Here is an 18,008-nt window from a genome sequence, read left to right as displayed (position 1 = left end):
ACCTCGATATTAAATCTTTGATTGATTAAATACAATAATTTAGAGTTGCCCAGAGCATTGTGCCTTTGCATTTGCCATTTCATTGGAAAGAAAAGTTCCTTCTCTACCTTCATAACCTGAAGAACTATTATAAAATCAACCTTCAAGACATATCAACTATAATTGTCTTTGGAAACCTTTCCTGACCAAGCCTCCAATGACCCCTCTGACATGATTATCTCTCTCTTTCTGTCCTTGAAGTATGCCTCATATACCTGTATCAGCCACAGACTATGTGGCATGGAAGAGTAGGTGTGGCTTTTGCCTCTAGCACTCCCTATCTGACTCCAGCTAGATTTTAACTTCTGGTTCTTATTTACCTCTCTTGCTTATTCTCCAACCCAGCAAACACCTGACATACAGGAGGCACTCAAGAAATATTGTTAAATTGGTGGATAAGGCTTTAAAATTAGTTATTTCCAGGTAACATTTAGTTGTGTGTTAAGGGTTGCTTACTTTTCAGTACATAAAATATTATGTGTTGATGATAGTTTCAAAAAACTTAAAAAAATAATTTACATGAAGATTGAAAGGATCCTGTGGTAATTTTTAAAATGTGTAGATATTATTTGATAATATTCTTTTCAATAAGTTTAGCTTAATTCCTTTCCTTTTGAATATGAAATTGACTTAATGACTTATTTCTGGTAAATATCATATAGTGAAAATGACAGTGTGTAACTTCCAACACTAGGTTATATAGGCATTGCAGCTTCCTTCCTGGCTCTCTGTCTTGAATCACTTGCTCTAAGGGAATTTACCTACCATGTCATTTAAGCAGGCTTAAGCAGGTTTAAGCAGGCTATGAGGAGACCTATATGGCAAGGATTGAGGGCTTCTGCCAACAGTCACATGAATGAACCATCTTGGAAGAGATGCCTCCATCCCCAATCAAACCTTCAGATAACTGCGGGCCCTGCTGAGATGTTGAATGCAACTTCATGAGAAACCCTGAGCTAAAACCACCCAGGTAAGTCACTCCTGATCTTTTAATCACCAGAAACTGTGAAGTAAATATTTTTTGCTTTTGGGCACTAACTTTTGGGGGCAATTTTTTACATAGCAAAAGATAACTAATGCAGATTCTTTAAATAACACTTAAATAGTGCAGTATATACCTGTATAGACCTTTTAGTAATGGCCAAATACTGCCTTAAATAGAGAGAGGAAGAGAGGTATGAAGCTATACATTCATATGAAGGGAAGATTTTGGTTATTTTAAGGGATGACATTAAACATTAAAATAAGGCTCATTGCAGTATATTGCTGTGACTTCTAAATGCTTCTTAAAATAAAACAGATTGATTTTTTACCTGTATGTGACCTTCTAGTAAAGCTTCTTAAGATCTTATTGCTATATAACATTGAAATTAAATATTTCCATAACTTCCTGATATGTGAGTTGCAGTTCTGTCATGCCTGTCATGTGGTAAATGATTAACGTGTATTTCATCTCACATCATTAAAACTCTATGAATGAAATTGAAAATGTATTTTTTAACCTGTTAGGTAAAAATAGGTATGGTGGAATGAATGAAATTGCTGAGCGCCTACATAAATTTGGAATGTGGTTCTCAATCTTGGCTGCACATTAGAATCAGAGAAATTTAAACAAGAATGGAGCATGGATCCCACTCTAAGGGGATCTCATTGAATAGGTTGTGTAGGAGTCTGGGCATTTGTATCTTATAGTTCCCCAAGATGACTGAAATGTGCAGTCTGATTTGGAATAGCCTCATTTACAACTTTTAAATGGCTCACCAAATTATATACCAGTCGTTCACAAATATTAGGGTGCATGAGAATCACTTGTGGAACTTGTTAAATATACTCTATAGCATTCTGAGCCATGCCCCAAGAGACTCTAAATCAGTAGATATGGAATTGACTCTAAGATACTGTAATTAAGAAGCACCACAGTTTTTTGATGCATGTGGGACATGTATTCTGAAACTCTGACCTATACCAACCAACAAGTAAGATCATCAAAAATAACAGTTAAAACTCAACAATAAGTGAACAAACACCCCAACTTAAAAATGAGCAAAAGTTCTATAGACACACTGCACTGAAGAAGATATATGGATGGCAAATAAGCATCGCTCAACATAATGTCACTAGAGAAATGCAAATTAAAGCAACAATGAATATCACTACAAACTTATCATAAATTGCCAAAATATTAATTCAAAAATCTGGTAATATCAAGTACTGACAAGAAAACAGAGCAGTAGAACTCTCATTCATTACTGGAGGAAATGCAAAATGATACAGCCACTTTGGAAGATAGTTTGGCTGTTTCTTATAAGCTAAACATAGACTTAATATGAGCTCAGTGCATCTATTAGTGCCAGAAAGTAAGTAAATGATAAAATAAACAAACAGAAAAACAATTATGGAGTATGTCAAAGGGACAGAGGAATCAACTGAAAGAACTCCCAGTGGCAAAGCTGCAACAAAATAGTAGCGTAGTATTAGACTATAACCCAAAATATAATGTAAATATCCATGAGTCCATGCTGATACAACTAAATCATTGAATCAATTAATAAATAGAGAAAAATAGTCAAATCTCATGTATAGAAGAATTTTAAACAATTTATGTGAATATTCCCCACTTAAGAAAGTAGAGTATAACTCTCCACTTCTTAAGTATGGGCTACACTTAGTGAGTTGCTTTCAAAAAGTACAGTAAATGAAAAGGAAAAATAAAAAGGAACTTTCATGTGGAGAGTATTTGCAGAGACTACCTTAGCCAGATGGGCAGAGTTAGCATCATCAATGAGTGATGGATGAGTCATGTTGAGGAATACATACAACAGTATGTGTATGTTGTATTGAGTATGGCCCTCTACCTCTAGGTTCTTGCTTCCAATAACCTACACCACTAGTCTAACCATAAGAAAAACATCAGCCAAAACAAAATCGAGGCACAGTTTATAAAATACTTGAGGGGGACTCTTGAAAACTACCAAGGTCATCAAAAACCAAGGAAAGGCAAAATTTGGTGGCTCACACCTGTAATTCTAGCACTTTGGGAGACCAAGGTGGAAGGATCTCTTGAGGCAAGGAGTCAGAGACCAGTCTGATCAAGAGTGAAACCCTGTCACAAAAAAGTCTCTACAAAAAGTAGAAAAATTAGCCAGGCATAGTGGCACACGCCTGTAGTACCAGCTTCTGGGGAGGATGAGGCAGGAGGATTGTTTGAGCCCAGGAGTTTGAAGTTGCAGTGAGCTCTGATGATGCCACTGTACTCTAGCTGGGGCGACAGAGTGAGACTCTGTCTAAAAAAAATTAATTAATTTTACCATATTACTAAATGTAATATGGCATCGTGGATGGGATGCTGGAATAGCCAAAGGACAGTAACTATTGTCCTAATATTTATTAAGACAATGTATGGAATGTATTTAACATTCATATATCAATAATTGTCTGTTAATAGTAAGTATAACATATTAACACTAGGGGAAACTATTCAGGCCATAAGGGAACTCTCTGTACTATTTTCACAACTTTGTGTAAATCTAAAACTCTTCTAAAATAATAACTTTATTTAAAAAAAAATGAGCCCAATTCCCCTTGCCCATAGCATATAGCAAAGTGTTGTCCCAGTAAATTACAGTACAGTAAGTAGCCTTAATTTAGCTCTCTCCCTAGACTTGAGGGCTTATCTTGGCCTAACTTTTTATTGAAAAACAATAAATGAGTTTGTTCACTATGGCAGCAGTTTTTCAAGTTCACACGGCTGTAACAGAAATCTATTAAAGATAAAAAGAAGCTTAAACAGCCTATATTACTACTTCTTGCTTTTGTTTATACACGGTGGAGAGTATTCAGAATGGACCTCATCTCAGGCTTGCACTAATCCTTAAATAATTACAATTCATCTACTCGATGCTGGAAACACCTCATGGAATGTGACTTTGTTCTGCTGGCTTGTCTAATCCGATTCAATTACTTCAGTTTCCTCTCCCAGAGGCTTGACACTCAGAAACTGAGCTCTGTGTGGAAGGGAGAATTTGGGAGGGGTGATGTTCAGTTTCAATAGAAATGAGCTGAACATTTAAAAAAAAAAAAAATCTTAGTCCTTTCCCAAATATCAGTCCATCAATAAACATGAGAAACAGCTTGTAATTCACAAAGCTTTCAGCACCTTTGTTGTGATAAGGGCAGATTGGTCTGGCTGAAGAAATGCTGGAGATGGGAATAGTTCACTGGCTTGGACCAATTTGAATGGATGGAAATCACAAAAGTCCCTGAAGCTGGAGAAAATGAAGCTCTGAAGCTGGCAGAAGCTTGTCATCTGCATGCAGAAAGCGACAGAGATATTACAGATTTCCCGTACAAAGTGAACTCCTTCAATCACCTGTAAAGAGTTCCCTTGTCAATTAGAACTCTCAGAGAAAGGCCTCGACAACTAAGGCATGCCTCCTTCCTCTCCTTGCCAAGAACAGCCACCTGCCCAGAATTAAAACTTTGATTTAAAAAGAGAATAAAATATCAGAGTTCAGTGATTGCTCAACAGAAATTCCATTAAAGAAATTGCAATCCAAAGGAGCAGAGAGGCAAAGCGCACGCTACAGCACATGTAAGGGTAGGTTTGAGGTTGTGTGATCTTCTCAAGATGAAAAAGACCAAGGTCTTAATTAATCACCCAGCTTCTTGCCAGAAGTAAATGATATAATGAATTAAAAGGGTATTGTCATTCTGCTCTTATGCCCAATTTCTGACCCTTTGTTATATTATTTTCAGTGAATCATGTCTTTTATCTCAAAATCATCTTCATCACTCCCCTAAACTGCCTACAATTTCACAATTGAAAAATGAATAATGAAACGTGGGAATGCATGAGAGATGAATTTAGAGACAATAACCTTTAAATGGATATTTATATCTTTTCCAAGGTTCTGCCTATAGTGAAAATGGAAAAAAAAATCTACTCCTTAGAATTAAAAATGTGTTTTGCTGTTGATGTTGTAATCTTCTGGGTAATTGGCAAACTTTCACAGGTGCTTTTAAAAGCAGCTAAACGTTCCAAAACAACTGCTGATGTATAAAAAACACCGTGAACCTTTTCAATTCAGTTAGCTGAATTCTCTTCCCTGACATTGAGAAATGATAGTAAATAGGTTATCAGGATTTGGGGAGGTAGTATAGCACAGATTAAAGAGCTCTGTATGCTCTATTAACAAAGCAGAAAAACAAGTAAGTATACAGGATATGATCCTGTTGCTTTTTCATTGTATTGTATACTAAATACTTAAGTTCTCTTAACGTTAATATCTGTAAAATGGCAATAAGAGTAGTACCTAATATAGTGTTATTGTGAAGATTAAATGAGAAAAAAATATATATAGGTATATATTCTATACATATATAATGCTTACCTGCTGAGTTTATCACATTGAAAGTACCCATTTGGTATGGTAATGTGGAAGAAAACCATGCTTATAGTATTGGCAAATGTCTCAGATAAGACAGTAAGGATTACACAAACTCTAAATATACTAAGAATTTAGGGTAGTAGAAATGAAAAGAGCTTATAATTTACTAATTTTTTATTTCATTTTTTCCAATGAATGCTTATTGATGTTCTCTTTTATTATAGCCACTGTTGTGATGCTGAGCAATGAAAAAAGGTAGACAAGGCATTATGTCAAAGGAGCTTACATTCTGGAGTAACATGCCATGTTGTCAAATTAAATAATCTAAAATGTCAAAAGACTTTTGTAAGCAGACTATTTCTGTCATTATTGTTCTCTTGATTATTTCAGCAGTTACCTGAAATGTCAATAACCAATTTTCACTATACACTCTAACCAAGTTTGTTTTATTATCCCAAAATAAGGGGTAGGGAGAAGTTTGATTAAGGGTTTTCAGAGATGGAAAGGTGTTTTAATCAGTTGTTTCATACAGATGTCATACATTTTATGTTTTTTAAGTTTCTTTTCAAGCAAATTTCAATAAAACCTCAGTCCTTTTTTATTTTATTTTATTTTATTTTATTTTTTTTGGTCAGTCCTTTTATGACTACTGAAATGCAACTGCTTAAGGGAATGGAAAGAATGGTAAGTCAGAACACTGTGGAGATGGTTTTACTAACTTTCCAGATATAATTCTATTTATAGAAGTAGTCTAAATTTTAAATGTTTGCATAATATTCAAATTTGACCCTTCTCCCAATATGCAAGCTACTAAGAGGCTCAAGTATCCTAAAAAATCAAACTTGAAACACAAATTGAGGCATTTGAATTGAGGCATTACAAAATAATTTATTAATATATAAGAAGAAAAAGTCCTTCCATCTGCCTTGTGAAAAACTTCTTTCAGGAGGAATATAAAGTTTTCTTAGCCTGCAAACATTGATACCCATATTGATATTGATATTCAACCACCGGTTCTTCAAAAATAAGGGCTGAAATAAAATCCAAAGTCAAATATACTGACTTAAATTTCAACTCTGTGACTTTATGTGGCATGGTTAAGAAGAATAACATTTTGGGTTTTTCTTCTATTGAAGTTGCTATATTTTATTGCCAAGAAAATAAATAGATATCATATTGTTAATTAGGAAATTTGTTATAAAGCTTAAAATGTCTTGTGCTTTGATTTTAATCCAAGTAAAACCCTCCAATGCTTGCTGACCTTGGAATGTTTTGTAACATGATTTAAGTCACTATAGATATTTTCTTCTCATTTGGAGATGAGAGTTAAGAAGTATAGAAGCTTTTCACATTATATTCATGTGTAGATAGAAGGATTTGCCCTTGGAAAAGCCTGATAATTAGTACCATAAGTGATTTTAAAAACTTGATAAATTTTTATCATTTAAGATGAACACAATTTCTAGATAAAAACTAGAAGTAGAACAATACATTAACATATGTAAAGGACATCTATCAAAATGCCATAGCCAAAGTTATATAACAATGAAAGATTAGAATCAGTCCTCTTAAAATCTAATTTAAGGCAAGGATATCACTATCTCTTTTTGAATTTAACATTGGTCTGGAACAAACTATGAAAATTAAATAAGTATAAAGATTGAAACAAAGAAATCAAATTATCATTATTTTCAGATAATAATTATTACATGTATAGCTATTCAGGGGCAATAACACATAAAACATGACAAATAACAAGAGTCTTCTTTGAGGGTTCTGGATCCATAATCAATATATTGAAAAGGCAGTAGAACTTTTTATTCCAGCACCAATAATTAGAAAATATTTCATAGTAATAAAGTTCCAAAACAATAATATACTTATGAATAACTGTAATAAAAGTGTGCAATTAGATAAATGGAAAATGCACCATCTTGAAAGGCATATAAGGTCAATTTTGAGGAAGAATAATGTGTGTAGTTCATATGACTAGATACAAAAATTTACTATATAGAGCTATCATTATAATTCTAAGGTTAGGATAAAGTAAATGTACTCACGTGGACCATGTTATAAGTTTCTCATGCATTTACAGGCAGTGTAGTAAACATCTAGTATATGTTAGAAGTGATGTTTTCTGAAAGAAGAAGGGAGGGACAATGGATACTTAGAAATTCATTTTTATCATTCAACCCTAATCTGGATATCACTTCCTCTTTGAAGCATTCCCATACTTCCCTCAGTAGATTTCAAAATGTATAATTTTTACCTAATAATATTATTGTAGTTTATAGACATATTTTAATTACATTCTTGTCTATCTTTCTCTTCTAACAAACTAAAAGTTTATTCAAGGCAAAATTTATGGCATATTAATATTTATATAATGAAATTCATCAAAATTGTCTATACTCATCAAAATCTGACACAATACATTTTTATTAAACACAACTGTGGAGATAGAGGTAATTCTTCAAGGTAATTAAGCATGACCTTCTTCTCTGTATTTTTAAATATAAGAACAATAACAAAAGCATTTCTAGACACAGAAATAATATTCTAGATATATTTTGAATATATATACAAACATACATATTTTTGTATGTATTATTAAAAATGGAGTTTTACTCTAGATTATTCCAAGCATCATTCTTCCTCTCAATCAGCTTCTCACATTCCTATAATTCTGTCATCTTTGCTCCTCTGCTCTTAATCTCTGTCCTTCTGTCTGACTTTTACACTAACACTCTTAAAAACCTTCTTTTAAATGTTTGCTAAAGCTAGCATCAGACCATGTTTCTTCCGTTGTGTTAAATCAACACTTCCCACTACATCTAGTTTTTGACTGCTGAGTTTAACACTGGGAGGAGGTGAGGATTTCTGTGTCTGCCAATTGGCACTGCTTGGGAGGAAATCTGGCATCAGAACAATTACACATTAAAGTCCATGTCACCAGGCCTCTTTTCACTGGGCATTTCTCCTACTCTTTTTATGTACTTTTGTTCCTCTAAGACTTCATATGGCTCTCACAAAGGATAGTAAGATGAGTAAGCATCTCCCTAGAAAATTATATTTTACACAAAATGCAATGTTTTATCTGGGCAGGATATAATGGAAAATCTGGAGTGATTATCAAGAGAAAAGATATATATGCCTTTATATGCACAAGTTCAAACTGTATCTAGATATGCATAAGAACCAAACTGTATCTAGACAAGAGTAAGCTATTTAAAAAATAAATTAAAATACTTGGTCAGGTGAAAATTGAAGATTAAGAAAAAGAGATAACGGGCCCTAAAAAGTGATCATTTTGAGATTTGTCTTTCTGGCTAGGTAAATGCAGGCTAACATTCCCACTGTAAGGACCAGAAAGAAAACTGGATACTTTTTAATCATATTTTTAAATAAATCAGATTGCTGAAGGAAAGCAAAGACTTGATACACTAAAAATTTGAGAGAAGAAGTAGCTCTTGCTAAAAATGCCTGAAAATTACTGTTGAACTCTACCAATTCTAGTTGCAAGCTGAAGATAGGTTAGGGCTGGGCTTAGCAACTAAATTGGGAGAAAGAAAAACCAGGTAAGTACTGATGGTCTGGTGTCCTGACATGATAGATTAGAATCTAGAAAAGTCCCAAAACTATGATCAGTTTTTCCTAATTGAAAATTGCCTAGTTCTGAGGCAACATGGTAATTTAGAGGGCTTATTTAAAAACATCTAAGGCAGAAGGAAATCTCCACCATTATAAAAAATACTCAGGAGACAAAGTTCTACTACAAAAAGGAAGTCTGCCTGAGGCTAGACCACTCTCAAGACTTTTGCCAAAATATGAGCAGCTTTGGTTGGGTAGTTAAGGAGCTTGATTCAAGACTTCTGACAAGGCCGGGCGCGGTGGCTCACGCCTGTAATCCTAGCACTCTGGGAGGCCGAGGCGGGCGGATTGCTCAAGGTCAGGAGTTCGAAACCAGCCTGAGCAAGAGCGAGACCCCGCCTCTACTATAAATATAAAGAAATTAATTGGCCAACTAATATATATATAGGAAAAATTAGCCGGGCATGGTGGTGCATGCCTGTAGTCCCAGCTACTCGGGGGGCTGAGGCAGGAGGATCACTTGAGCCCAGGAGTGTGAGGTTGCTGTGAGCTAGGCTGACGCCATGGCACTCACGCTAGCCTGGGCGACAGAGTGAGACTCTGTCTCAAAAAAAAAAAAAAAAAAAGACTTCTGACAAGGAGAATTTCTTTCCGTCTTTCAGAGCTGAAGAAACAAAGAACTGCTAACCTCTCAATCAAGAGTCTAGAAGGGACATGCCCAAGAAATTAGAGACACACCAGTCATGAATTAAGACATACCAAAACTGCTACTTATACCCAACACACCTGACTGTATTCAGTAACCAGACCTTCATACTACCTACCCAACAGATGAAAGGGTAAACTCTCAGAGAAGAAAAAAATCATCTGCTGCTTCTGTGGTTCTTCCACATAATTTCCAGAATGCAATAAAAACTACAAGACATGCAAAGAGGGATAAAATATGCCAATAAGCTTTTAAGATATTAATAAAAATAGTAAAGATGACACATATAACCCAGATTGGATTTTACTAAATTAGACTTAAACATACCTATTATAAATATATTAAAAAAAACAAGAAAAATCTACAAAAAGGAAGAAAATTATGTTTTAGAATTAAAAACTAAAAGGAACATATCAGAGAATGACTAATGACCCTAAGGAAAAAAAAATCTAGACTGGAGCACAGAGAGGATAAATAAAAGATTAGAAGGAAGAGAAGAGTGTAACAAACATATGGAACATAGTAAATTATCTCCACACATGTGATTGGAGCTACAGAAAGAGGAGAGAGAAAGAGAGAATGTAGTAGAAGCATAACCTGAAGAGATAATGGCTGAGAAATATTTAATAAACTGATAAAATAAGTCAAATCACAGATTAAAGAATTTCAGCAAAATCCAATAAAGACAAAGAAATAGAAAACCATATTTATGTATATCTTAGTCAAACTGTTAAAACGAAAGGCAAAGTGAAATATTAGTAGCTGAAGAAAAAAGACATTGTGTTAAAAGAAGCAACAGCAAGACATGTGGCTAACTTTTCAATTGTAGCTGTAGATGCCAAAATACAATCAATGGCATGTAAAAAGTGAAGAAAGAAACAAAAAAGAAAAAGAGTGTCAATCTAGAGTTCTGTATCATGCTAAATTATTCTTTAAAAGTAAAAGCAATAAAAAGTATTTTAATATTAAAATAATCTGAGAGAATTTGTCACCAAAAAATCTACAAGGAAATAACAAAGATTTCCAGATGGAAGCAACATGATGCCACATAAGATCAATGAGTAGCACTGAAAAGGGTAACTGCAAAAAAAACCACTTAAAATAACATTGATATTTAAAATAATGACAACTCCAATCCATTGTAGGGCTATAATATATGCTTCAGTAAAATAATGTGACAACACAAACAGTGGAAGGAAGGTAAAAGGAAGTTAAACTATTGTAAAGTTCTTACATTGTGTGGAAATATTCAAAGTACTAATTTAAAATAGACTATAATAAGTTAAAAATTCCTGATAATTTTAAGAATAGTTAATAACAAGATAATACAAAACTCACAAGTATAAGCTAATAGAACATATAAAATTAAATAATGAAAAACACTTGATCAAGCCAAAAAGAAGAACAGAGAATGGATGAGATATACAGAAAACAAATACAATTATAGCAATAATGAGAGAAAATATAAATGTATTTCTTATTTAAATAGAAAAGCAGAAATTGTAACACAATTTTAAAAAGAACAAAATTATATCATGCTGATGAAAAGTATACCTGAAACAAGTTGAAAATATTAAGATGAAAATGATTATATACTTATAAACATTAACCAAAAAAAGCACTGGTATAGCTACATTAATATTGACAAGATAGACTTTAAAGCAAGTAGTATATTACAAGTCATAAATAGGGATATTTTAATATAAAAGGTCAACTGGAAAGGAAGAAAGACATAATAATCCTAAATTTGTGTGTACCTGATAACATAGTTTTAAAATAAATACAGCAAAATTTATCAGAACTAAGAATGAGACAAATTCATAATTCTATAGCAAATGTTAAAGCATCTTTCTGAATAGTAAAAAAGTAGACAAAAATCAATAAGATTATAAAGAAAACTGAACATCACATTTTAACTATGTGACTTAATTGACATATGTAGAGTATTGTACTCAATAACTAAAAAGTACATATAATATTCAGGTGTATTTGAGACATCAAAATAGAGTATATGCTTGGCCATAAAACAAGTTTCAGTGAATTTCAAATGATTGAAATCATACAACACAGGTTCTCTGACCAGAAATGAATTATACTAGAACTTAACAATAAAAGGACAACCAGAAAATTCACAAATGTTTGGAAAATAAACAACACAGGTCTAAATAACCACAAATAAAAATCACAATGGAAGCATGAAAATATTTTCAATTAAATAATAACGAAAGCATAACATATCAAACCTATAGGATGTAGCTAAAAGAGTACTCAGAGGAAAAAGCATAGCTATGAACACATATATTATGGAAAAAAATACAGGTTGATGATCAATGGCCCATGTTTTTATCTCAAGAAGCTGAGAAAAAGAAGGCAAATGAAATCCAAAGAAGGAAGCAAAAAAGGAACAAAGGAACAAACTGAGGGAAGGAGAGAGAAATGGAGGGAGAGAGGGAGGGAGGGAGAGAGGGAGGGAGGGAGAGAGGGAGGGAAGGAGGATGGGAGAGAGGGAAAAAAGAAACAGAGAGAAAAGGGAAAAAAGGGAAGGAAGAAACAGTTTTTGTAGCATAGTTTACCTGTCTCTTCATGAAATTCATTCACTATTTCTTTAGGTACATGGGTAGACAAAATAGTTCAGCCTTACTTGCAGTTAGGTATAAATCAATATGAGATTTCTGGAACCAATGGAACAATGGAACCTCTTGCAGGTTAAGCTCCTTAAAGCCACCCATGCAGGATCCTTAATGCCAGCTTGTTACCAACACACAGGGTGATCTTGGACACCATGTGGTATAGATGGCAGAACCTCTGCCAGCTGTATTCTCTGAATTGTGGTTGGGACAATTCATAGCTGTCCCCACCACCCACCCCATGGCAACAGGAGTTTGTGAATGCAAAAAAAGAAGAAAAAAAAAAGTCTGTTGTGTTAAGACACTGAGATTTTGGGTTTATCTGTTATAGAAAATAATGTTATATTAACTAGTACTTCAGTCTTATGCTTGATTCAAGGTTCTTTTCCTTTATCCATAGCACGCTGGAGCTCCGTGACTGGGATGGAAGTGAGGAGGACATGGTATCTAAATTTTAGATACCTCTTTCTTGTCTCCCTTTTAGATTCTTACAAAAGTAGGCTACACATTTTTAACTACAATTCCCATACAATAGGAAAACTTCACTTGGTGCAAAATAGAATCCCATTGCGTTAGCAAAAGTTTGAAGTTCTTCATGAAATAAATTCTGAAAGGGATACAATTATGACCTCTAAATTCGAGCATCTAAATTTCTATAAATATTTTCTGGAGAGAAAATCTTCAGGTTCACGAAGTAATTGGTGAATGACCATTTTAAGGTAAAATCCTGCTTTGAGTGAAATGTGATTATCTGTATGTTTCTTTCAAAAGATGGCTTTAAAAATATTTTGCACAGAGCCTCTGTGTGATACCCACATTAGGATCATTTCCTTGTTGTAGTTGCTATTAGAGTATCATGGAAATCAGTGAAATGCAACGTTGTGGTCTGCCAAAGTGAGTTCCTTTCAATCTGTTCCTATCAGCCTCCAGAAGACAGGGAGGATACACTGGGGACAAAAAGATGCAGGTTGGAATAATAAACAAGGTTGTGATATCTTTGTGATAAATACAGAGAGCATATGAAACCTGAGGAGCTGGCAATTTATTCCCTTATATCAAATTAAACCCACCAGAAATGCTGAGGCCTCTTTTAATTTTTTATTATAACAACATGTTCCTGAAGATTAAGAAATGGAAGCAAAATGAAAGATGAGTTGACTCACTGAGATTTTAGGATAAGGAAATCATTATTACTTTTTTCTTTTAATGTTTATACATATGCATGGCTACCAGTGTACATGTACACACATACATACACACACACACACACACACACACACCTCTAATAGACAAACTACTGATCAGGAAACTTTCCAACAACCTATAGTGTTATTCTATTATTTTATAAAGTTAAAAATTATTAAAATCATGGAAAATGCTATGCCTTTCTTCTTTATATTCAATTTGTCAATATGTACTGTTTTTACTTCCTTCCAAAACACCTCTAGGTTTTATTCCTTTTTCTTCATTCTCACCACCTCTAGTCCCTAAGCTACTTCATGTCTGCATTACTTCAGCAAACTTATGATTTCAGACTCTCTCTGCTTCAATCTATTCCAGTCCCACAGGTAAAGATATCTTTCTAAAATAACCACTTTCATTATGACATGTCCCTCTTCCAAGCACTATAATGCATGGCTCCTTTGGGGAAATCACTTGGGAAATTGTTCAAAAATGCATAGTTTTTTAATGTCATGTTCAAATCTCTGATGATGTTTTACATGCTTGTGAGAGAAATGCCCTTAAGATAAGAATGCATGACAAGGGGAATTCTATGAACAGAGCCAAGATGGATGAATGGATGGATGGATAAATGGACAAACAGATGGACAGATGGACGTGTGGTTCTGTGGCTAGTTTTTTCCTAATCTAAGATTATATTATTTCATGAGCTCTTAATGCAGATAAGCTTTAAATTGAGCTCATAATAGATCATGGGTTTGGGTAGAAGGACTCAATATGTCAGGCATTCCAAAAGAGTACATAAAACTGTAGGATCTTTGCTTGCCAGAAGTAGAAATCATCATGGCAACAAAAGAGGTCAGGAAATCATATATTAGGTGTCTTCTCTTTTTGACCTCAAGAATTAAGTTACCATGTGAACTCAGATAAAAACAGGTACATAGAATGTCTCACTCTCTCAGTGTGACTGACACTAAGAAAAAGATACCCAATGTTATATTTTAAAAACTCATTTGTAAGGCTCTGATTCCAAAAATCTCATCAGTTTCACATGAAATGTTTTATAAGAGATTTCAGGACAAAATACTGACTCAGCTGTTTTTCCAAACTCTTAAAGAACCAAATGAGATAAATTTAAATAATTACATAAAATATGGGCTAGACATGGTGGCTCACGCCTGTAATCCTACCACTCTGGGAGGCCGAGGCGGGAGGATCACTCAAGGTCAGGAGTTAGAGACCAGCCTGAGCAAGAATGAGACCCCTGCCTCTACTAAAAATAGAAAGAAATTAGCTGGACAACTAAAAATATATAGAAAAAATTAGCTGGGCATGGTGGCACATGCCTGTAGTCCCAGCTACTCAGGAGACTGAGGCAGAAGATTGGTTAAGCCCAGGAATTTGAGGTTGCTGTGAGCTAGGCTAATGCCACAGGACTCAACCCTGGGCAACAGAGCAAGACTCTGTCTCCCCAAAAATAAGATAAAATAAAATAAAATATGTTTAATTTTTTTGTAGGTGAAGGCTAGAGAGCAGAATTTTAGGATGTTAAAAGAATGGAGGGGAAACATACTTTAAGTATAACCAGGAAGCACTTAGAGGTGTGATTTAAGGTGAGGTATGAAGAATGAGCAGGAGGCTAAATAGGTGAGGGGGAGTGTGTGGTAAGAGAAAATGGCTCATGCCTTATGAACCTAAGAGAGCCCACAGTACCAACTCCATGATCATTGCCCATAATTTGCAATAGAAGTCACTGGATTCAAAATGACTCCTTGACTCTCACTGGGTTTTGGTTATATCAAATAATAATAGTCATAATATAAATGAAATTGGTTTCTTGCAATTCTGGGATTTCATTATAATTTGTTTTATATAAGGAGATTTTGATTCATATTAAATCACTATCACCTCCACCACTAAGTCAGGGTTAATCAATGGAAGGACTGTGATTTTTAAATCAAGTAATATTCAGAGTTAAGTAGACTCTACTACTCTATTTGATAAACAACAGTCTGGCCAAGATGGAGGATTGAGAGATTACTTTCTATAGAATAATTATGAAATTGTCCTAGCATAAGTACACTAATTTAAGTAGATAGAGTATGTTTGGTTTATTGAAATGAATCTTTTCAGTAGCAGAGAAAACACTCTTGAGAATGTTGTTAAGACAATATAACAAGTTAGATTAATATAGATTTGACCAGCAAATGATTCTCTTACTGGACTTTGAATTTTAATAATATTTAGCCAGAGGCTGTTCTTCAAGTACTGTCATTTGAGATTTTTATAATAAAAGGCAGAAATGAAGCTTTAATGAGCTCTACCCTAGTTCATAACATTCAGACTGAAAACCCAGAAAACAAAACCAGCCACCTGTAAATGTTTGACCAGTTTTTCAAAAGGGAATTCTTTGAAGAGAGGTAGAAATTTACAGAATATAGAAGTGAAGGTGGAAAATACCAAAATATAAAACTTTCCTACTCACAAATTTGATAAAGTTAGCCTGATTTCACCCTTTTTAGGTGACTCAGGAGTATGTTCCCAGAGCAATCTGGAAAAAATATCATTGCAATTTATGCTCAATTTCTTAATCTGTTATTCCCAAAGTCATAGTCAATGTGTTAAGCATTTTTTTTCTGATACTCTTAAAGTTTGAAAATATTTTGGAAAATTATTAGAAAGAGAGTACATCAGGCTATATTTTATAGGATCTCAACTCTAATCTGCCATTTGCTCAATGAGCACTGGTATCTGTTTAGCAAATTGGGAAAAAGACCTTTTGAGAATGCAAAATAAAATGTTCCCATTTATGAAATATCTATTGTGAGTGCTTGGCTAGATATTTTATCATGTCCACACCTTAAGGGAGCTAATTCTATCTCTACTTTACAGGTAAGGAAATTGAAGATCTGGGAGGTAACTTGTATAAGATCATGTGGCTTCTAAGCTGTAAAGTTGAAGTTTAAACTCAGGAATTTTGGATCCCTAAAGAAGAAGCAATTCTCTGGCATGATCTTGGTTTATTTTTCCCAAATGTGATTCCTATCTATACTAATTTGAATTCACATCTGCCCGAATTATGTCATTTACTAAAAGAGTTTTACAGTTACTGTGTGTCTGACTCTGTGTGTGTGTGTGTGTGTGTGTGTGTGTGTGTGTGTGTGTATCCCCTGTAGACCTAGAAAGCATCAAAAGAGCTGGCAACGTCTCCACAATTTTCTCAAATTCTTTAGGTTTTTAATGTAAATGCATAAAGGAAAACTGGGGCATGAAGTGAGGTTTCTGTGATTATTTTTACTGAGGCTCCCTTCTAAAGTATTATTTAAAACTTCTCATTTGTTTGCATAAAAAATACTGACACGTGGCTTCAAATTGAAAAGGAAAGTGAAAATATTCACTTCTATAAAAAAAGAGACAATCTCTCTCCAAGCCTTGCCAACAGCCAACCAATTCTCTTGCCTCAGGCATTTAGTATCATCAGTTATTAAAATATTCTACCAAATCTTTGAATTTTTGCATGTATGTATGTAAATATATACACAGATACATATATTTAAAATATATGTGTATATGTTATATACATATTTCCCCTTTATTACCAAAATAGTAAAAGATTATACCTTTGGGCACCTTAGATCCTGTTTTGTTTTCTCTTAGCTTTATATGTGTTGGATTATTCCACGCCAATATATAAGGAGATTCCTTGTCCGTTTTCATGGATATACGTTATTCTCTTATATTTAAATATCATAATTTATATAATCAATTTTTATAGTGGATCCTTAAGTTGTTTCCAATATTTTTGCCAGAATATACTTTAAATAAATAAATTTTCATGCATAAGTGGTTTTTTATAAGTTCAAGTGGAATTGAAAGGTATAAGTATGCGTCTTAATAATTCTGATTTATGATTGTCATCTATAGAAGATTTTGAGATTAATACTCTCACAAACAAACTGTACATTCCTATTTTCTATACCCACAACAATACTGGATGTTAGCAAATGTTTTCACGGTCTTATAGGTGAAAAACTCTATCTTAGTCTAGTTAGTTGTAATTTGCAACTTTCTTATAATGATGTTGAGAATGTTTTTACATGTCAAAGGACTATTTATATTTCTATATCTGTAGATTGGCTTAAATCATACTTTTTCTTTCCTTTTTTTAAATTGGGTTATAAATTATAATATTTATGAAAGTAACTGCAAAGACTGAATGTTTTTGTGCCTCCTCCAAATCCATATTTTGTAACCTAATCTCCAATGTGAGGATATGAGGAGGTGGGGCCTTTGGGAGGTGATAAGGCCATGGGGGCATAGCCCTTATCATTGGGATTGATGTCCTTTTAAGAGGCCAGAGAATACACTAAAAAATGGCCATCTAGGAACTAGGAAGCAGGCTCTCAATAGACACTGAATCTACTGGCCCCTTGATCTTGGATTTCTCAGCCTCTAGAACTATGAAAAATAAATTTC

The 18,008-nt window shown here is 33.9% G+C and overlaps 1 long non-coding RNA gene across 1 annotated transcript in view; it reads right to left on the bottom strand.

Annotated features, from left to right (window-relative positions):
• LOC109729976 (uncharacterized) overlaps positions 1 to 18,008 on the bottom strand; it is a 1,977,473-nt gene that overhangs the window by 916,890 nt on the left and 1,042,575 nt on the right. The window contains exon 5 of the long non-coding RNA XR_012913930.1: positions 7,487 to 7,563. This is a non-coding gene — a long non-coding RNA (uncharacterized LOC109729976). The remainder of the gene's footprint in view (positions 1 to 7,486; positions 7,564 to 18,008) is intronic.

Source organism: Microcebus murinus, chromosome 21 (assembly GCF_040939455.1).
Source record: "Microcebus murinus isolate Inina chromosome 21, M.murinus_Inina_mat1.0, whole genome shotgun sequence".
Taxonomy (NCBI): domain Eukaryota; kingdom Metazoa; phylum Chordata; class Mammalia; order Primates; family Cheirogaleidae; genus Microcebus; species Microcebus murinus.
This window is presented reverse-complemented; position numbering and strand designations above follow the sequence as displayed.